Raw genomic sequence first — 22,024 nt, forward strand, 5'->3', positions numbered from 1 at the left:
TCGCTGCCATCGTGAAATGGCCGTGAGATGCCCATTTTGGGGATTGTAGGGGGCCTGGTGGGGAATGAGCACCACAAGCTCGGGAGGGGACAGGCCCGCAATCGATGCCCACTGATCATCGGGCCGGCGTCTCAATCGGACGCACTATTTCCCCTCTGCTGCCCCGAAAGATCAAGCCGCCACGTCTTGCGGGGTGGCTGAGGGGAAAGACGGCCACCGCGCATGCGCGGGTTCGAGCTGTCCGCCGTCGTGACGTCAGCCGCGCATGCGTGGATTGGAGCCGGCCAACCTGCGCATGCGCGGCTGACGTCACATAGGCGCCGCTGTCGCGTCATTCCCGAGAATAACGAAGCGCCGCTCCTAGCCCCCCGGGTGGGGGTGAATTCGGTGAGAGGAGCGGGCTCCGAGGCCGCCGTGAAACTCGGCCGAGTTCAAGACGGCCTTCATGATTTTTCCCAGGAGGGGAGAATCGCGCCCTACATTCTTCTGATGTGACAGCACATGTCCCACGTTTGTAGTTTCCTACCTCATTTATAATTTGTATCTTCCTTCACCCTACAAATGACCACATTTTAACTTTTGTCTGGTTTTGTCTTGTTGATTCAGGTTTCAGCCAACCCATTAAAAGAACAGATTAACTCCAAGGTTTTAAGTTCATTTATCAAATAGTACCCTTTCAAATCCAATACCAATGTCTTAAAATGTTTGAATCCATAAATGGCTTATCTCGACTTTGAAAAAGAAACAAGACCATGAGATATAGGAGCAGAATTAGGCCATTGGCCCTTCGAGTCTGCTCTGCCATTGTTTCATGGTTGATGTGATTCTCATCCCAATTCTCTTGCCTTTTCCCCAGTAACCCCTGATCCCTGTCCGTGAAAGGACATCTTTCTGAATTAGAATTCCTTTAACTAAAATAACAGACAAGTTGTGACTCACAGGACAACTTTGACATTTTACCTGAGGTAAAATTAACTGCACACGTCAAAACACAGACATCTTGTCATAATTTTTACATGAATATTTGATTATTTTGATGGAAGATCAGTGCTGCAATTCATATAATGAAGAGAAAGTGCAGATTACATTGCTCCCAACTGGCACAGTAATATCCCAGGCACAGCCATAGTAGGCAAGAGGAGACAAGTGGATTCCAGGTATTTTCAATGGAAGGAAATTGGGGGTGGGGGCAAAGTTCCTCGTTGAAAGCTGTTTGAGAGATCTTGAATAATGGGTGAGAAATATATGTGATAGCATACTGGATTGTACTCTCTCGATATAAATACTATGTGATGGGAAAGCATCCTATACCTTCTGTAGTAATTCATGTTATAATAGTGAACTGGATACATTTATGGCACTGAACTTGATTTGGTCTGCAACCTTGTTCTCTCTCTCCCTCAGCATGGAGATTATTCATCGTCTATTAAATCTTCCGCCCTCTCGATTAAGGTGTAGACAGGCGGCTTGGCCTAGGAAAAGTGGTGAGATTCTGCAAGGCTGGAAGTGTGATGAAGGTGTCAATAAAGATACATATCTGATTTTCAGACCAGCGACTTGGTTAGGTGGGATGGGGAATGTGTCGGACAGAATGTATGTGTTTCCTTTCACCGCCTGTGCTGAGAACTTTTGTGTAAGAAGGGTATACTTTTTTACCCTCAGGGTGAGAAAACCAAACAAAGTTATTTCCAGCAGCAAGCTTTTCATAAGTTTAAAAATAAAGGAGGTCATTTATTGTCATACACTTGCCCAAAATTCAAAACCTGACACCTCCTATACACTCTCATACACATAGAAATTACATACAGACAGAGGGCGGGATTCTCCCACCCCCCACCGGGTCGGAGAATCGGCCGGGGGGGGGGGGGGGGGGGCATGATTCCCGTCCCGCTGCCCCGGCTTCGGCAGTGGCCCCACCCGGCGATTCTCCGGCCCCAATGGGCCGAGCGGCCGCCCGATTTTGGCCTGTCCCGCCAGCGTGGATTAGACAAGGCCTATACCGGTGGGACCTAGCTCTGAGGGCTGCCTGCGGAGTCCTCGGCGGGGGGTGGGGGGGGGGGGGGGGGGGGGTGGGCACGGGCGGATCCAGCCCCGGGGGGCCCCCAATGGTGGCATGGCCCACAATTGGGGCCCATCGATCCGTGGGTGGGCCTGTGCCGTGGGGGCACTCTTTCCCTCCGCACCGGCCTCTGTAAAGCTCCGCAATGGCTGGCGCAGAGAAGAAACCCCCGGCGCATGTGCAGGGATCATGCCAGTGGTTCTGCGCATGAGCCAGAACACGCTGGTGCTCCCATGCATGCGCCAACTCTCGCCGGCCGATGGAGGCCCTTCGGCACTGGTTGGCGCAGCGCCAACCACTCCAGCACCGGCCTAGCTCCTGAAAGTGCGGAAGATTCCGCATCTTCCGGGCAGCCCGACGCCGGAGTGGCGCACACCACTCTTTGGCACCGGTACAGCCCGCCCGCCGGTTGAGGGAGAATCCCAGCCAGAATGCCTGCAGTGCAGAAGGCCATTCAGCCCATCGGGTCTGCAGCAACCCTTTTAAAGAGCATCCTAATTAAGCCCATTCCCCCACCCTATCCCCATAACCCCATCTAACATGCACATTTTTGGACACTAAGGGGCAATTTAGCATGGCCAATCCACGTAATCCGCACGTTTCTGGACTGTGGGTGGAAACCGGAACACCTGGAGGAAGCCCACGCAGACACGGGGAGGAAGTGCAAACTCCACACAGTCACCCAAAACTGAACACTGTGCCACCGCGCCGCCCTGATGGAGCAGATAGTAATTATTCTTCAGCTCACTGTGAATTTAAGCAACTATGAGAAAACTGTCTCTCTTCTGCTCTGAAATATGAGATAAATTTACCTCATGCTAGCTTGGCAACTGAGCGGAGAGCACAAGCTCCAGATCTCAACCATGGAAACACAATGAGGAAGGTAAAACTTGTAATTATCTGAGACTCTTGTATGGCAAGTGTGTAGTTTCTTAGATGGAGCTGATGCTTTACAGATGAAGTTCAAGTCTGGTAAAGCAAAGAATTCTCAGTAATCTGTGATGTTTCTTTCAATTAAATTTCCGGGAGACTGGACCTCATGTGAACGCAAGGGTGGAATAGGTGGTCGGGGATGCGGTGGGGGCAACGGTGGGATGCTGCATGGTCCTTGTCTCGCTTTTAAGGTATTGTTGTTTATTCTCTTGGCTGCTGGTTAATGTGCGGCTGGTTTGATGGCTTTCAGGGAAGGTGTTGATTCAACATCAACCTGGAATGTCCCTTTGGTTCCCTCTTGAGATGCGAGTGGTTTAAATCCAAATAGGAAGTCAGGTGATCCTCATGTGCCCATCTTTTTGCAGCCTTTTCCAGTCAGTTTTTAAAAAGGTAAAAATGAGTTTGAAGCTCAGGATGTCCTGGGACATGACCGAAGAAATTTCTCAAAATGTGTTTTCACAACCTGGCTTACATTTTATTCCTTCTGGGTTTTTTTTTGCCTCCCCCAGGAAATTATACGGTTGCAGCTGGGAGTGAATACGTAGCACAGTGCGAAAAACAGCTGGCTTGTAATGCAGAACAAGCCCAGCAGCGCGGGTTCAATTCCTGTACCAGCCTTCCCGAACAGGCGCCAGAATGTGGCGACTAGGGGCTTTTCACAGTAACTTCATTGAAGCCTACTTGTGACAATAAGTGATTACTATTATGTGGTGATTTTGATGCTTAGTTGTGTCATGCCCATCTTGTACTATCCAGTGGACGAGTCAGTCTTTTCACATATACTTACATTCAGCCCAGCCGCACAATGAATTGGCTCTGGAGATGAACACTCTGGAGATGGAAGCTAATTTTGTTGCGATCCACAGAATTGTGAAGGTTGGGGTGTGATTTGGTCAATGGTTTCAAGATGTAAGGGGGGAACCGATTGAATGGTTAGAGAGATAAGGATTCACTGGTCGCCAACAGCAAAATCGTTTTCGGCAATTGGCTGGAGAATCCAGCCAAAATCGGGGGGGGGGGGGGGGGGGGGGGGGCATGGTGTGCGATGCTCCACTCCCTCAAAAATGGTGTACTCTTCGGCTAGGCCGCACGCCATTGAGACAGCATCAGGACTCCACCTGAGGCCCTCCAGTGCCGCCACAGTCGGCAGGAGCTGTTCTGTTGGGCGGGGGGCCTTCATCGGGTGCAGGGGGGACTCGTGGGGCGCGGTCCAGGGGCGAGGCTGGTTACAGGGACACAGTATTTGGCAGGCTGCGTCCATGCGTGGCCAGCGCCATGTTGCACGGTGCTGCTCGCCATCAGACGGAGGATCGGTGCAGTTTTTAGTCCATTTTTCCCAGCAACGCCACTGTTCCTACGCCTGCGTCAGCACTTAGTCTGAAAATCTGAGAATCCAGCATCTCCACCAGTCAGGAAATCTAGAACCAGGGGGAGAAGTCTAAAATTTAGTGTCAAACGTTTCAGGAGTGGAATTAGATAATGCTGCTGCACAGAAAGGGAGGTAAGCACTTGGAATTCTCCTCCGCAACTGATGCTTGATCAATTACTAATTTTAGATCTGAAATTGATAGAGTTGTATTAATCAAAGGTGTTGGGGTATTTGGGGTGAGAGCAGGCATGTGGCACTAGATTACAGTTCGGCCATGATCTTACTGAATGGCAAAAGTCTTGAGGGGCTATTCCTATTCCTATGTTGCCTGGCATTCAATACTAATAACATTAGGAAACATAACAAAGTAAAACAACCAGGGAGCAGACAAAATTCTGTTGCCCTATAAAGGATTCTGCCTGGCTCCGAGACAGACAAGAGCTGATAGCAATTATTTTTCAGCTCCCCATGAATTTAAGCAATTATGAGAATGCTGCCTCTCTTCTGCTCTCAGATTTGAGAGAAATTGACCTCATGCTAGCTTGGCAACTGAGCAGAGAGCACAAGCTCCAGATCTCTACCATGGAAACCCCATGTTTTATTAATTGCTTGCATTTCTTAGTTCATTCTCAAAATATCAACTGTTTCACAGGGGTCTTCATCATGCACTGAAGTGTATCTTTTATAATTAATTTGCTACATGATTTAAGTGCAAAACAAAAATCCCTGAAGAATGTAAAGTACTTTAATATGCACAATGCAACGGAAATCACAGGAAACAGCTTTGTATAGAGAACCGTGTCTATCCTAGAGATTTGTTTTCTTCAATGGAACAATTACATTACTTTACAGGCTCCTATTCAAAGAGACTAATCTATAAGGGTACATGCGTTTTGTTCAGAACTTGGGAAATTAATGAGGTTAACAGTGATGAAGTTCAGATGAAAACAAAATAACAGACAAATAACAAGACTAGCAGGCATTTAGAGGAATAATGAGATACGATTTACCTGGAAAGAAGATTAGCAAGCATCTAGAGATATTGAGGTGTGAAAGGCCATGTCAGAAACATTGTTTATCAGAGATCAGTGGGTCTATACAAATGATAACTCCTAAAGGCAAGGGATTTTAGAGCTGTGGACAGCTGAATCCACATGGTGGGATATCAAAGAGATTGAATAGTATAACTGTTGTGCCTTCATTGAGTAAAGAGGCTCGTTCTCCATCCAACAGTCATACAGGCCAGTCCCATCTGTGATCCAAGCCATGGACGCCTGTTCCACCTAACCTTTAGAGTCACGACAGATAGTGGATATTCTCCTCTAAAATATGCAGTTTTGTACCTTCGCTGAACCAGGACAAGACTTTTCCCCAGACTTGGTCACCGAAGCGGCATTGTGTGGTAACTATGAGCTGGATTTGACTGATATGGTGTTACTAAAATTAGATGTTGCTTGTAAAAAGGGCTGCTGTCTCAGTAAGTTCAGGGAACGTGGGCTTATTTTGGGAACAAGAGCTAACTTTAGATAAAATGTTGTGTCTAATTATTAATATACTTCAGTGTCACCATGGATATTAGTCTTTTGTTGTGTGTTTTTTTTCTTTCCTTCACTTTCATAAATATTCCTCATTTATTGTTTACACAATGGTTGGTCTGGTTCCTCATTGGGTTGTACATTGTTCCTCATACTATTCCAAACAAATATACACCACTAAGAACCAGTGTTTAAAGTTATCCTTCATGGTTTTGAACCACTCTCGCAGGTATCAGCGGGATTCTTCCTTCAGCGATTGTAAATGCATGGAAGACTTTCCACTTTCACAGGGTGTTTCTCTCATTTCCTTTGAAGCTTTCTTTGAAGGACAAATCGAAGTCTTCTTCTTGCCATTCTAAGGAAAGAGAATATTATCTTGCAAAGGGACAATGTGAAGAGGATGTGTGGGTTAGTGAGGGGGTGAGTACACAAACCTGCTGAGTTATCAGTTTGAGGCCTGAAATATTATAAATCACAGCCTCATTCTGTGAACACCCTATTTTCTTAATGGACTGTTAACCAGCCGCAGGTTCAGGTGGCCGGATCACATTGCGAGCAGCGAATAAAGTACACAAAATCAAAATCGCTGTTTCACCTGGAAGGAGTGCTTTGGGTCTCGATCGGTGCAAAGTGAGGACATTTCCTGCGGTTGCATGGAAAGGTGCTGTGGGAAGTGTAGTTGTTGAGGAGTGGACCAGTGTCTTGTAGAAGAATAGCCCTTTCAGAACATTGAGGAGAGGGATAACATGTGTCTAGTGGTGGAAGTGCCAGAGTCTGATCCGTTAAAAGAAAAACCATACAGGTTAGTTGCGATAATAAATAGAGGCATTAAATCGAAAAGCAAAGAAGTCAAGAACATTAAAAATCACTAATTAAGCCTCAGCAGGAAAATTCTGGGGGGCACCACATCCAGAAATTATGTAGACCTGAGACATAGTGCAAAGGAGATTTACCATGATCCTACCACAGTTGTAGGACATCAGTTATAAGGAGAAGTTGGGAAATTTAGGATCCTTCAGCTAGGAACTGAGAAAGCCAGAAGGGGACAAAATGGAACCTTTTAAGTTGCTGATAGGTTCTAATAGGTTAGCAGGAGCCACATTTTTGTCCTCTGGCAGATCAGTGAATAACCAAAGGGCATTGATTCAATTCATTGTCTATCGATCCAGAGGTGAGGTGACAAGAATTAAGTTGACTCAAACTTGTCATGATCTCGAGCTCTATGTGGAAATGCATGAATAATTTTTAAAAGGCGATTGGATAGATACATGAGGGTAAGGATCTTAAAGTGTTGCGACAAAGATACAGGGCTGCGGGACTAAGCATGACTGCGTTTTCATAGACACCAGGTGCCAAGTGACCTCCTTAAATCCTTGAATCCTGGATATTTCTCTGATTCGGTGATCAAATATAAGCATAGAATATGTGAAAGAGAAACAGGAGTGGACCATATGGGCATCAAAGCTGCTCCCCCATTCTTTGTGATCCGAGCTGACCTTCTGATACAACACTTTCCTGTCTGCTCCACATATCCCTTGACTCCCTGAGCGATCAACCTCAAATGTAAATATATCCATGATAGAGCATCCACAACCCTCTCGGGTAGAGAATTCCAGATTCACAACCCTTTGAGTGAAGACATTTCTCCTAATCTCCATCTTAAATGAATGATCACTTATCCTGCAACCATGTTCTGGATTCCCAGACAGGAGAAATAACCTCTCAGTCTACCCTATCAAGCACCTACAGAATGTTGCCTGTTTCAGTAAGATCACCTCTCATTGTTCTAAGGTCCAGAGATTATAGACACAGTATACTCAGCATGGGACAACCCTCTCAATCGAGGCATCAGTTCAATGAATCTTCACTGTATATCCTTCCTTAGGTATAAACCAAAACTATTGTCATGTGAGAGTACCTTTAAGAAATGGGTGTTTTTATAGAATAACTGTAGTGGGTGTACCTTTACAAAATGGGTGTTTATTACTGCAGTGATGTCAGAGTGTGAGTGGAGCTGGGCTGTCTGTCAGCTTTTAGTTTCACCTTGAGAAATGCTTGGGTGTGTCTGTGTTTTTTGGTTTCGTAGAATCATAGAATTTACAGTGCAGAAGGAGACCATTCGACCCATCGAGTCTGCACTGGCTCTTTGAAAGAGCATCCTATCCAAGCCCACACCTCCACCTATCCCCATAACCCAGTAACCCCACCCAACACTATGGCCAATTTTGGACACTTAAGTGCAATTTAACATGGCCAAACCACCTAACCTGCAAATCTTTGGACTGTGGGAGGAAACCGGAGCACCCGGAGGAAACCCACGCACACACGGGGAGAACGTGCATACTCCGCGCAGAGTGACCCAAGCCGGGAATCGATCCTGGGACCCTGGAGCTGTGAAGCAATTGTGCTAACCACCATGCTGCCGTGTTGTCCAAACTCCACTTCGTTTCAGTGTTGGAGCTGAAGCCAGACAAAGCAGGTGGACTGTTGTTCTCTTTGCCATTAAAAGACTATCTATTGATCATTTGGTGAATTCAGAATTATAAATGTTCTCAATAGTGAATTTAAACCTGAGCTTTGTGTTAAAAGGGTCTTTTGTCTTCTGAATGTTGTTTGGCAATTTATTAAGGATTACTTGTGTTGTATTCTTTGGGGGTTGTATTTGAATTAATGGTTGCTAAGATGTTCACTGTATGTTTTAAAAAGGTTACTTTGAGTTCATAGAATAAACATTATTTTGCTTTAAAAAATACTTTTCCATTTCTGCTGTACCACACCTGTAGAGTGGGCCATGTGCTCCCCATACCACAATCCATTAAAGGTTGTAGGTCAGGTGAACTCCATGATACACTTTGGGGTTCTCTAAACCCTGGCCCATAACACTGTGCACAATACTCCAGGTGTTGTCTCACAAGTGTACAATTATGCAATTGTAGCAACAACCTGCTTATTCGTGTACTCTAATTCCCTTGCAGTGAACACCACCACTTGCCTTCAAAATTACCTGCTGTACCTGTCTGCTAACCTTTAGGCTTCCATGTGTCCCTAATTTTGTCACCTCTGGCCACAATTGACATTTGAGTTGTGCTCCAGCCATTGATGGATCGAGAAGTAATCTGCTCATTTGCACATCTGCCAGCTCTTGCATTACTGGTCAAGCAATTATAGCTCTGGATCATCCCATATCACTTCCAGAATTCAGCCATTAACAGTTGTTTACACAGATTTATAATCTGTTATATAGAGGTCCTGCGGAAGGGACGATGAGTCAAGGGGCTGCACGAATAAGCAGAAAGCCCAGTTTGTCACAGCAATACTTCTGGAGCACTGCATCATTTCTGGGTTGCTGTCCTGTCTCCAATTGTAGAGCTGGCAAGTAATGCTGCAATGCCAAAAATCATCCATTTAAGTGAATCCCCTTGGATGTGATCTCAATGTATTAATTTTTGATCTGGTAGCATTATACTAAAAAATAGGTGCAAAATTGACAACACTGCCTGCGCAAATCCAGTGTCAAATATATAATCCAACAACAGCATTACTTACAGCAGGGGAGCCAATCATCCCACTGACGAAACCAATGTGACCTTCTTACAGATGCTTCTCCTGTGCTTTTGCGGTACTGTGATCAGCAGTAAAAATACCCTATACTTCCTGCAACAAATCGCCATCAATCACTGAGGCACGAAGGTTTTGTTTTCAACTGATTTCTAAACTGCAGGGATAGTCAGTTGTTTAAATTAAGGAATTAAGGGCTGGTGAGGTGGGCATCTTATTACTTTAAGGATCCTTTTTATGCATTGAAGCATCTGTTACAAAACCTGTCAGAAAAATTAAGTATCAATTCAGTTTTCCCCTCTCAAAATTATCTCCAGCTCAGGGCAATTTTTACAGCAGTCTATAAAATTATTTAACGTGCGCAAACCCATAAATACACAGTTCGGTTATAATGTACATAAGGGTATACCACTGAACTTAGATGTGGCGTGCAGAAAAACAGAGAACAAAAGAGTGGACAACATGACAAAGGCATGACAAGGAGAGTAGGAATGATAGAAGTAAAGCGGAAGTTAAGGTCAGGAATCAGGATTATGTTATTCAATCGGGAGAATCAGGATAAAAGAGGTTGATAAATTGGTTTGAGCTGGCCTGCACCTAACCACACAGACTGAGTGCAGATTTCTTGGGAAGAAAGAGTAAGATTCAGAAAGAGTTCCTCAGAATCACAACTCTGCATGTGTTAAACCATGGGTCAGTATTTCATGTGACCCTCTTGCCCCCAATCCCCGTAGAGGAGTTCTGACAGGCGGTAGGGTGATGGGGGGTTGTTGGGGGGTGGGGCGCTGTGGGAGGGAGAGATTACGTGGCGGTGATTCCCTCCAGGTTCCCGTGCATCACAACCTGTTTTATGCTGGGGTGAATAGGGCCGCAGAGGGGAAGTCCGTCCTTGCCCCAGTTAAGGCCATTGAGTACCACTCAGGCGGCGGGATGCCCCAACCTACGCGCAAAATCGCAGTCGGCACGGTCGCGGAGAATGGGCGTCAAACCAGAGATTGTGTCCAACGCCGCTGCCACGACACTCCGATCACCGGAGAATCGCCGTGAATCGCGCACGCGCGGTCCACGCGCCGCCAGTCAGGGCCATTGAAAGAGGTCCCTGCGGCAATTCTCCAATGACAACTGACCGAGTTCCCGATGGCGTGGTTCTCTGATGATCTCACCCGTTAGGAATTTGGCGTGGCTGCTGCGGATTCAGTCCGCGGCCGCCCTGGTGTGGGGGGGGGGGGGATCCTTCACCAGGGCGGGGGGGGGGTGCCTCCAGGATGGCCAGGCTACCGATCGGGGGCCACAAATCCGCGGAGCTGCGCGATCTGGGCGGGCCTATGCTTTCGGTGCTAGTCCGCAGTGTGGGTCGTTATCCAAGGTTCCTGAAATTTGCCATATTTATCCTTCTTCCTCACAGGAACATGCCGGTCCTGAATTCCTTTCAACTGACACTTGAAAGCCTCCCACATAGATTATCATAGAATTTACAGTGCAGACGGAGGCCATTCGGCCCATCGAGAATGCACCGGCTCTTGGAAAGAGCACCCTACCCAAGGTCAACATCTCCACCCTATCCCCATAACCCACTAACCCCACCCAACACTCAGGACAATTTTGGACACTAAGGGCAATTTATCATGGCCAATCCACCTAACCTGCACATCTTTGGACTGTGGGAGGAAATCGGAGCACCCGGAGGAAACCCATGCACACACGGGGAGGATGTGCAGACTCCACACAGACAGTGATCGAAGCCGGAATCGAACCTGTGACCCTGGCACTGTGAAGCAATTGTGCTAGCCACAATGCTACCGTGCTGCCACAAAATTAGAGTACCCAATTTGTGTTTTCCAATTAAGGGGCAATTTAGTGTGGACCAGCCACCTACCTTGCACATCTTTGGGTTGTGGGCGTGAAACCCACGCAAACATAGGAAGAATGTGCAAACTTCACATGGACAGTGACCCAGAGCCGGGATCGAACCTGGGACCTCACCGCCGTGAGGCAACAGTGCTAACCACTGCACCACCATGCTGCCCCAACATGTCAGATGTTGATTTACCCTCAAATATCCACCCCAATCTAGGTTCTTCAATTCCCGCCTAATATTGTTATAATTAGCCTCCCCCCAATTTAGCAAATTCACCCTCGGACCACTCTTATCCTTGTCTACCAGCACTTGAAAACTTACTGAATTGTGGTCACTGTTCCCGAAATGCTCCCCTACTGAAACTTCTACCACGTGGTCGGGCTCATTCCCCAATACCACGTCCAGTACAGCCCCTTCCCTAGTTGGACTGTCTACATATTGTTTTAAGAAGCCTTCCTGGATGCTCCTTACAAACTCTGCCCCCTCTAAGCCCCTAGCACTAAGTGAGTCCCAGTCAATATTGGGGAAGTTGAAGTCTCCCATCACAACAACCCTGTTGTTTTTACTCTTTTCCAAAATCTGTCTACCTATCTGCTCCTCTATCTACCGCAGGCTGTTGGGAGGCCTGTAGTAAACCCCCAACATTGTAACTGCACCCTTCTTATTCCTGATCTCTACCCATATAGCCTCACTGCCCTCTGAGGTGTCCTCCCGTAGTACAGCTGTGATATTCTCCCTAACCAGTAGCGCAATTCCGCCACCCCTTTTACATCCCCCTCTATCCCGCCTGAAATATCTAAATCCTGGAACGTTTAGCTGCCAATACTGTCCTTCCCTCAACCAGGTCTCTGTAATGGCAACATCATAGTTCCAAGTACTAATCCAAGCTCTAAGTTCATCTGCCTTACCCGTAATACTTGCATTAAAACATATGCACTTCAGGCCATCAGACCCACTGTGTTCAGCAACATATCCCTGTCTGCTCTGCCTCAGAGCCATACTGGCCCTATTCCCTAGTTCACCCTCAATGCTTTCACCTTCTGACGTATTGCTCCGGTGCCCACACCCGCCATGCTAGTTTAAAGCCTCCCGTGTGACACTAGCAAACCTCGCGGCCAGGATATTTATGCCTCTCCAGTTTAGATGCAACCCGTCCTCCTTATACAGGTCACACCTGCCCCGGAAGAGCTCCCAGTGGTCCAGCACGGTAGCATTGTGGATAGCACAATTGCTTCACAGCTCCAGGGTCTCGGGTTCGATTCCCGGCTTGGGTCACTGTCTGTGCGGAGTCTTCACATTCTCCCCGTGTGTGCGTGGGTTTCCTCCGGGTGCTCCGGTTTCCTCCCACAGTCCAAAGATGTGCGGGTTTGGTGGATTGGCCATGCTAAATTGCCCTTAGTGTCCAAAATTGCCCTTAGTGTTGGGTGGGGTTACTGGCTTATGGGAATAGGGTGGAGGTGTGGACCTTGGGTAGTGTGCTCTTTCCAAGAGCTGGTGCAGACTCGATGGGCCAAATGGCCTCCTTCTGCACTGTAAATTCTATGAAAATACCGAAACCCCCCCTGCTACACCAGGTGTTTAGCCACATATTTAGCTGCTCTATCTTCCTATTTCTATCCTCACTGGCACGTGGCACAGGGAGTAATCCTGAGATTATAACCCTGGAGGTCCAGTCTTTTAACTTCCTGCCTAGCTCCCTGAACGCCTGCTGCAGGCCCTCATGACCCTTCCTGCCAGGGCAGCACGGTGGCCTAGTGATTAGCACAACCACCTCACGGCGCCGAGGTCCCAGGTTCGATCCCGGCTCTGGGTCACTGTCCGTGTGGAGTTTGCACATTCTCCCCGTGTCTGCGTGGGTTTCGCCCCCACAACCCAAAAATGTGCAGAGTAGGTGGATTGGCCACACTAAATTGCCCCTTAATTAGAAAAAATAATTGGCTAATCTAAATTTAAAAAAGAAATTAAAAAAAAATGACCCTTCCTGCCTATGTCGTTAGTACCAATATGTACAACGACCTCTACCTGTTTGCCCTCTCCCTTCAGGATGCCCGCTACCCATTCGGAGACATCCTGGACCCTGGCACCAGGGAGGCAACATACCATCCTGGAGTCTCTTTCACATCCACAGAAGCGCCTATCTGTGCTTCTGACTATAGAGTCCCCTATGACTATTGCTCTTCTGCGCTTTGACCCTCCCTTCTGAACATCAGAGCCAGCCATGGTGCCACTGCTCTGGCTGCTGCTGTTTGCCCCTGATCGGCTATCCCCCCCGACAGTATCCAAAGGTGTATACTAGTTCGAGAGGGGGACAACCACAGGGGATTCCTGCACTGACTGCCTGCCCTTTCTGGTGGTCACCCATTTCTCTGCCTGCACCTTGGGTGTGACCACATTTATGTAACTGCTATCTATGATGCTTTCCGCTACCTGCATGCTCCTAAGTGCATCCAACTGCTGCTCGAACTGAACAATGCAGTCTGTGAGGAGCTCCAGTTGGGTGCACTTTCTGCCGATGACGCCATCCGGGACGCTGGAAGCCTCCCGGACCTGCCACATCTCACAGTCAGAGCACTGCACCTCTCTAATTGACATTGCGTCAATTAATTAGTGAATTAAATTTAAAAGAAAAAAAAGTTACTGTTAACTATATGTTTCCTACGGGGTGGAATGCTTGTCTATCCCACGCTCCTTGTGGAGTATGAGCTCCGCCACTAGAGGCAGGATCACCCAATTACCCTGGGCTGGATTCTCTGGTTGCCAACGCCGAAATAGCACTCGCCGACCGGTCGGAGAATCCAAGTTTATGACAGAACCGGGTGTGACGTCGCTTTTGCGACGCTCCACCCCCTCCAAAGCAACATACTCTCAGGCCTGAGGCCTGCCCCCTATGCTCCGCCACCGACCAGCCGAGTTCCCGACGGCATGGGTCTCTCACGGTCTCCCCAGTTGGGAACTCGGTGTGGCAGCTCCGGACTCAGTCCCGCGCCACCTCAGTCAGGGGAGGGCCCATCCGCAGGCAGGGGGGAACATTATTCAGGGCTGGGGGCACTGTTGCAGGGTGGTCCGGGGTGCGCGGGCAGGCCAAAGGTGGGTGGACTATTTTGCGGGCCGAGACCGCAAGCGGCCTCCGCCATGAGGTTCGGCGTGGCCGCTGCAGGCCGCCGCCATGCATATGCATGGCCACAGACCCGGCAATTCTCTGGGGCGTATCGGCAGCTAGAGCTGGGTGCTCTACGCTGCCGTCCTGCTAGCCCTCAGCAAAACGGGGAATCGGTGGCCATTTTGTTCCAGTTTTCCCCATCGTTCCCTACTCCGGTGTGGTAACAGAGCCCCAGAATCAGAGAATCCAGCCGCCTGTGTTTATAAGGTTGGCCAATAAGACACCGACCAGAGAGAAACCCAGTCAGGGAAGTGTACATATCTCGTTTGTAAATCAGACTTTGTTCTTATTTTTACTCAATGTGACTCCCTGTATTCTTATTAAAGTTTATTTTAACCAAAGCTCAAGCTGCTGTTCAGGAGAGTCAAAAGGCTTCAATGCTGCAAACCAGATGTGCATCTGGAAGCCTCCTGGGTCTCAGTTTCTGCCCTTCACCTCCCTTGCAAGGCCCTGTGTTGGAAGAATAGCTGAGTCTCTAAATTTGATTACAATGCACTCCATCGCAGCAAGTCAGCATCAGAGAGATTCAGACAGTCAGAGATGCTCAGTCCAAAAGTCCAGAAGCTCTTGCAGTAAAGCTGCCTGCTGCTTGCAAAATGTTCAGCCAGATGATTGTTCCCAGCTCAGGATTCTTTACCCTTGCCTGCAGAGAGAATTGTTTAGTTGTCTAACACATACACAGTAAGTAATTTGACAAAATCACACAGGCCAATCAGCCTGGGTCAAGGTGAAGAGAAGTCACCTTAATTCTGCACTCTTAACAAATTAAGGTCAGATACTAGGTGCACACAATAATGAAAGGATGATATAAAGAGTTTTCAATTTTACTTATGGGCTGCAGGTTACACAACAGCTCCAGTTTATTTCATTAACACAATCATGCATAAAATAAAAAATCTAAATTACAGTCAGCTCCACTTAGATCACAATTCCAAAAAGCTGCCTTAGTCGAGGGGAGTCCTCTGACAATTTTCTTACAGCATGGCAGAGCCCTAAAGGGGCCCAGCACGGAGGAACATAGCCCCCCCCCCCCCCCCCCCGAACGAACCCACCCGCCGATTGGTAGCCCCTGATCACGGGCCTGGCCACGGTGGAGGATCTTCCCTCCCACCCCAACAGGGCGCCCCCCACAGCCAGAACGTCGAGGTCCCGCCGGGTAGGACCATACGCGAATGACGCCGTCGGGACTCGGCCGAACTCGGCGGGCATTCGGCCCGTCGAGCGCGAAAAATTGCCGGGGGGGTCCGCGTTGAGCGGCCCCCGACCGGCACCGTGGTTACTCGGAGAATCGGTGGCCTGGCGTCGGAGCAGCGCCGTGGGATTCGTGCACCTCCCTCCCCCCGGTGATTCTCCGACCTGGCGCAGGATAGGAGAATCCCGCCCCTGGGGCGGGATTCTCCGACCCCACGCAGGGTCGGAGAATCGGCGGGCAGCGGCGTTATTCCCGCTCCCGCAGGGTTTTTAAATCTCCCACCGGCCAAAAACCGGCGCTGTGCAAATCCCGCCGGCAGCCTCTGAAAACAGCTGGCGCCGGCGGGATTTCATTATATTTTTAGATTCCACAATACTCCGGCCCGGATGGGCCGAAGTCCCGCCGACGTGGCCACGGGTCACGTCGGCGAAAATCACAGTTGCTTTAAAACGACGTCAACCATTGATGATGGTTGACGCCGTTCAGTGTCGTGGGTGGGTTGCGGCATTGGGGGGGGGGGGGGTTGCGGCACGGGGGGGGGGTGGGTTGCGGCATCGGGGGGGGTGGGTTGCGGCATCGGGGGGGGTGGGTTGCGGCCATCGGGGGGGTGGGTTGCGGCATCGGGGGGATGGGTTGCGGCCATCGGGGGGGTGGGTTGCGGCCATCGGGGGGGGTGGGTTGCGGCCATCGGGTGGGTTGCGGCATCGGGGGGGCATCGGGGGGTGGGTTGCGGCATCGGGGGGGTGGGTTGCGGCCATCGGGGGGGTGGGTTGCGGCCATCGGGGGGGTGGGTTGTGGCCATCGGGTGGGTTGCGGCATCGGGGGGCATCGGGGGGGTGGGTTGCGGCCATCGGGGGGGTGGGTTGCGGCCATCGGGGGGTGGGTTGCGGCCATCGGGTGGGCTGCGGCATCGGGGGGGCATCGGGGGGTGGGTTGCGGCCATCGGGGGAGTGGGTTGCGGCATCAGGGGGGCATCGGGGAGGTGGGTTGCGGCATCGGGGGGTGGGTTGCGGCATCGGGGGGGTGGGTTGCGGCCATCGGGGGGGTGGGTTGCGGCAATCGGGGGGGTGGGTTTCGGCCATCGGGGGGGTGGGTTGCGGCATCGGGGGGGTGGGTTGCGGCATCGGGGGGGTGGGCTGCGGCCATCGGGGGGTGGGTTGCGGCCATCGGGGGGTGGGTTGCGGCCATCGGGGGGTGGGTTGCGGCATCGGGGGGGGGGCATGGGGGTCATCGGGGGGTGGGTTGCGGCATCGGGGGGGGGGGTTTGGGGGCAGCGGCGTGCAGAGAGGGGGGGCTACGGATGCCCTGGGCCAACGCCGCTGCCCCCTACCCCAACCCCCCCCTCACCACCCCTACCTCCCTCCAACGCCCCTACCCCCCTCCCCACCACCCCTACCCCCCTCCCCACCACCCCTACCCCCCTCCAACGCCGCCCCCCATCTCTCGCAACGCCACAACCCGCCCCCCCCTTAACGCCGGGTCCCCCCCCTCCTCAACGCCGGGTCCCCCCCCCCCTCAACCCCAGGTCCCCCCCCCCCCTCAACGCCGGTACCCACACCCCGTCCCCCTCCCTCTGAAGGCCGGTACCCACACCCCCCCCCCCTCTCCTCCTCCCCCCTTCCTTCCTCCTCCCCCCCTTCCTTCCTCCCCCCCTTCCTTCCTCCTCCCCCTTCCTTCCTCCTCCCCCCCTTCCTTCCTCCTCCCCCCCTTCCTTCCTCCTCCCCCCTTCCTTCCTCCTCCCCCCCTTCCTTCCTCCGTCCCCCCCCCTTCCTTCCTCCCCCCTTCCTTCCTCCGTCCCCCCCCCTTCCTTCCTCCCCCCCTTCCTTCCTCCGTCCCCCCCCTTCCTTCCTCCCCCCTTCCTTCCTCCGTCCCCCCCCTTCCTTCCTCCCCCCCCATCCTTCCTCCGTCCCCCCCCTTCCTTCCTCCCCCCCATCCTTCCTTCCTCCCCCCCCCTTCCTTCCTCCCCCCCCTTCCTTCCTCCCCCCCCCCTTCCTTCCTCCCCCCCCCTTCCTTCCTCCCCCCCCCTTCCTTCCTCCCCCCTTCCTTCCTCCGTTAGTGGGGGGGGGGGTGGGTGCGGCGTTGGTGGGGGGTGGGGGGGGTGCGGCGTTGGAGGGGGGTAGGGCCCAAATGCCGGGTCTCCCCCCCCCCCCAATGCCGGGTCTGTCTCTCCCCCCCGCCCCCCAATGCCGGGTCTGTCTCTCCCCCCCCCCAATGCCGGGTCTGTCTCTCCCCCCCCCCCCAATGCCGGTCTGTCTCTCCCCCCCCCCCCAATGCCGGGTCAGTCTCCCCCCCCCAATGCCGGTCTGTCCCCCCCCCCCCCCCAATGCTGCGTCTGTCTCCCCCCCCCCACCCAATGCCGGGTCTGTCTCCCCCCCCCAAATGCCGGGTCTGTCTCCCCCCCCCCCCCAATGCCGGGTCTGTCTCCCCCCCCCCCAATGCCGGGTCTGTCTCCCCCCCCACCCCCCCCCCCCCAATGCCGGGTCTGTCTCCCCTCCCCCCCCCCAATGCCGGGTCTGTCTCCCCCCCCCACCAAATGCCGGGTCCTGTCTCCCCCCCCCCCAATGCCGGGTCTGTCTCTCCCCCCCCCCAATGCCGGGTCTGTCTCCCCCCCCCCAATGCCGGGTCTGTCTCCCCCCCCCAATGCCGGGTCTGTCTCCCCCCCCCCCCAATGCCGGGTCTGTCTCCCCCCCCCCCCCCCAATGCCGGGTCTGTCTCCCCCCCCCCCCCAATGCCGGGTCTGTCTCCCCCCCCCCAATGCCGGGTCTGTCTCCCCTCCCCACCCCCCCAATGCTGTCTCCCCTCCCCCCCCCAATGCCGGGTCTGTCTCCCCCCCCCCCCCAATGCCGGGTCTGTCTCCCCCCCCCCAATGCCGGGTCTGTCCCCCCCCCCCCCCCAATGCCGGGACTGTCTCCCCCCACCCCCCCCCCAATGCCGGGTCTGTCTCCCCCCCCCCCAATGCCGGGTCTGTCTCCCCCCCCCCCCAATGCCGGGTCTGTCCCCCCCCCCCCCTCAATGCCGGGTCTGTCTCCCCCCCTCCCCCCAATGCCGGGTCTGTCTCTCCCCCCCCTCCCCAATGCCGGGTCTGTCTCCCCTCCCCCCCCCAATGCCGGGTCTGTCCTCCCCCCCCCCCCAATGCCGGGTCTGTCTGTCCCCCCCCCCCCCCCCCCCAATGCCGGGTCTGTCTGTCCCCCCCCCCCAATGCCGGGTCTGTCTGTCCCCCCCCCCCACCAATGCCGGGTCTGTCTGTCCCCCCCCCCCCCCCACCAATGCCGGGTCTGTCTCCCCCCCCCCCATGCCGGGTCTGTCTCCCCCCCCCATGCCGGGTCTGTCACCCCCCCCCCCCCCCCCAATGCCGGGTCTGTCTCCCCCCCCCCCCCCAATGCTGGTCTGTCCTCCCCCCCCCCAATGCCGGGTCTGTCCCCCCCCCCCCCCAATGCCGGGACTGTCTCCCCCCACCCCCCCCCAATGCCGGGTCTGTCCTCCCCCCCCCCCAATGCCGGGTCTGTCTCCCCCCCCCCCCAATGCCGGGTCTGTCTCCCCCCCCCCTCAATGCCGGGTCTGTCTCCCCCCCCCCCCCCAATGCCGGGTCTGTCTCTCCCCCCTCTCCCCCAATGCCGGGTCTGTCTCCCCTCCCCCCCCCCAATGCCGGGTCTGTCTCCCCCCCCCCAATGCCGGGTCTGTCTGTCCCCCCCCCCCCAATGCCGGGTCTGTCTGTCCCCCCCCACCAATGCCGGGTCTGTCTGTCCCCCCCCCCCACCAATGCCGGGTCTGTCTGTCCCCCCCCCCCCCCCCCACCAATGCCGGGTCTGTCTCCCCCCCCCCCAATGCCGGGTCTGTCTCCCCCCCCCATGCCGGGTCTGTCACCCCCCCCCCCCCCCCCAATGCCGGGTCTGTCTCCCCCCCCCCCCCCCAATGCCGGGTCTGTCTCCCCCCCCCATGCCGGGTCTGTCCCCCCCCCCAAATGCCGGGTCTGTCCCCCCCCCCAAATGCCGGGTCTGTCCCCCCCCCCCCAAATGCCGGGTCTGTCCCCCCCCCCCCCAAATGCCGGGTCTGTCCCCCCCCCCCCAAATGCCGGGTCTGTCCCCCCCCCCCAAATGCCGGGTCTGTCCCCCCCCCCCAAATGCCGGGTCTGTCCCCCCCCCCCAAATGCCGGGTCTGTCCCCCCCCCCAAATGCCGGGTCTGTCCCCCCCCCCCCCAAATGCCGGGTCTGTCTCTCTCCTCCTCCTCCAAAAAACGCCGGGTCTCACCACTTCCGCAGCTGGTGAAACTGACGCGTATCGCGTCAGTCAGCTGCTAGCCCCTCCGGGAACGGAGAATAGCGGCCTTAAAGATGGCCCCGACGCCGGAGTGATTAACACCGATTTTTCTCGCCGGAAACCCGCGTTACGACGGGCAATGGAGAATCCCGCCCCAGGTGTGTGAAGACATGTGAGCATCTGTGCTAATACCAACTATACCAGAAGGGTAGGTAGATGCTCCTGACTTGGTTGAATTATTGATTGTTGAGGTGTGATGCGCCCATGATATGGACATGAGAATGGTGGCAATATACTCACATATTATAATGAATCATTCTGTGCAAAATGCTATTTAGGAGGAGTTTCTCATACCAGTTGCATCCATTAAACAGGTGCATTTTTTGGGCCAAAGTTGCTCCAAGACACAAGTTCAGAACGATATCAGTCTTCCATGGCTAATTTCGTAGATCCATAAAATCTCATCAATTGTGCATCATTCTTTGCTTCAGGTAATCCTGCAAACCAGCCTCTGAGAAGGTTGAATAATTCTATCTGTACAAGCTGCATGAACCTTTCTAGTATTTTGTGCTGGTAGATTGCAGTGTTTCAACTTTTTTGATTCCAGTACAATCCTGAATTCATATGCCCCTAGTCCTTAGCTATTACTAACTTACACCCAAACATTTGTAGAAGTAAGGTGTCTCCTAATAGCATGAATGTTCACATGCTATACTGGACAAGCAGGTCTCTATGGGATAGAAAGTGGAGAAAGCCATGTCAATTTGCAGCCAATGGCAGGGCTCAGGGAGATGCCTGAAAGATGATTGGCCCTATGTTGAACATAAATGGCTGGCTGGCCATTTTAGGCATTTTCTGTTTGAAGTTACAGGGAGGGAGATTGGGATCACCTGTTTGGGATTGTGAAACAGTGGGTCGGTAATTGCAAACAAAAGGTAGGCTGGCACATGGTTGGGCTGCCAACAGACTCTTCTCTGTTTTGGCCTATTTCAGTCTCATGCTTATAATGAGCACTAATGTTGAATTAACTGAACAATTACAACATAGAACTACTTGCATGCCAAACAACATAAACAGCAAGTGATAGATGGAGCAAAGTGATCCCACAACCAACAGATCAGATCGAAGGTCTGCAGTCCTGCCACATCCAGTCATGAATGGTGATGGACAATTAAACAATTTACTGGAGGAGTGTAATGATTTAGACGAGGCCTTTGAGATTGGCCAATTGATTTAGATGAGGCCTTTGAGATTGGCCAATTGGAATACGAGTTCCCTGATTAGTGGGCCAATCAGGGAATCTCTTCTTTGTATATAACAGGGAGTGTCAGATCCCCTGTACTCCTGGTATAGGTAGCAAGTGGAATGCATGGTCATGGTGCTGTTGGTTTTGTTAATGAAAGGGATTTTGGTGAAGGGAGTGCTGCCTCTGGGGACTTATTATAAGAGGGAGGCTCCACAAATACCCCGATCCTCATTGATGGAGGAGACAAGCACATCAGTGCAATAATCTTCAGCTCGAGGTGCCAAATGGATGATTCATCTTGGATTCCGTCAGAGGTCCCCAACATCACAGATGCCAGTCTTCAGCCAATTTGATTCACTCAACATGATGTCAAGAAATGGCTGAAGGCACTGGATACTGCAAACCCTAGGGGCCCTGTCAATATTCTGGCAATAGTACTGAAGCCCTGTGCTCCAAAAATTACTGTGCCCCAAGCTGAGTTGTTCCAGTACAGCTACAACATTGGCATCTACCCGGCAATGTGGAAAACTGCCCAGGTATGTCCAATGCACAAAAGCAGGGCAAATCCACACTGGACAATTACCACCCTATCCGTCTACTCTCAATTACCAGTCAGTGATAGAATGGTCATCAACTGTGCTATCAAGAGGCATTTACTTATCAATAACCTGCTCAATGATGCTCAGTCCATGATCTGCCAGGGCAGTCAGCTCCTAACCTCATTACAGCATTGGTTGAAACATGGACAAAAGAGCAGAATGCCAGTGATGAGGTGAGAGTGACTACCCTTGATATCAAGGCAGTATTTGATCGAGTATGGCATCAAAGAGCCCTGGTAAAACTGGGGTCAATGGGAA

The 22,024-nt window shown here is 52.4% G+C and overlaps 1 protein-coding gene across 17 annotated transcripts in view; it reads right to left on the bottom strand.

The window, feature by feature from the left end:
* LOC119965371 (teneurin-2-like) overlaps window positions 1-22,024 on the bottom strand; it is a 3,273,255-nt gene that overhangs the window by 2,798,516 nt on the left and 452,715 nt on the right. The gene's annotated exons all lie outside the window — the stretch shown is intronic.

This window comes from Scyliorhinus canicula, chromosome 4 (genome assembly GCF_902713615.1).
Source record: "Scyliorhinus canicula chromosome 4, sScyCan1.1, whole genome shotgun sequence".
Lineage (NCBI taxonomy): Eukaryota > Metazoa > Chordata > Chondrichthyes > Carcharhiniformes > Scyliorhinidae > Scyliorhinus > Scyliorhinus canicula.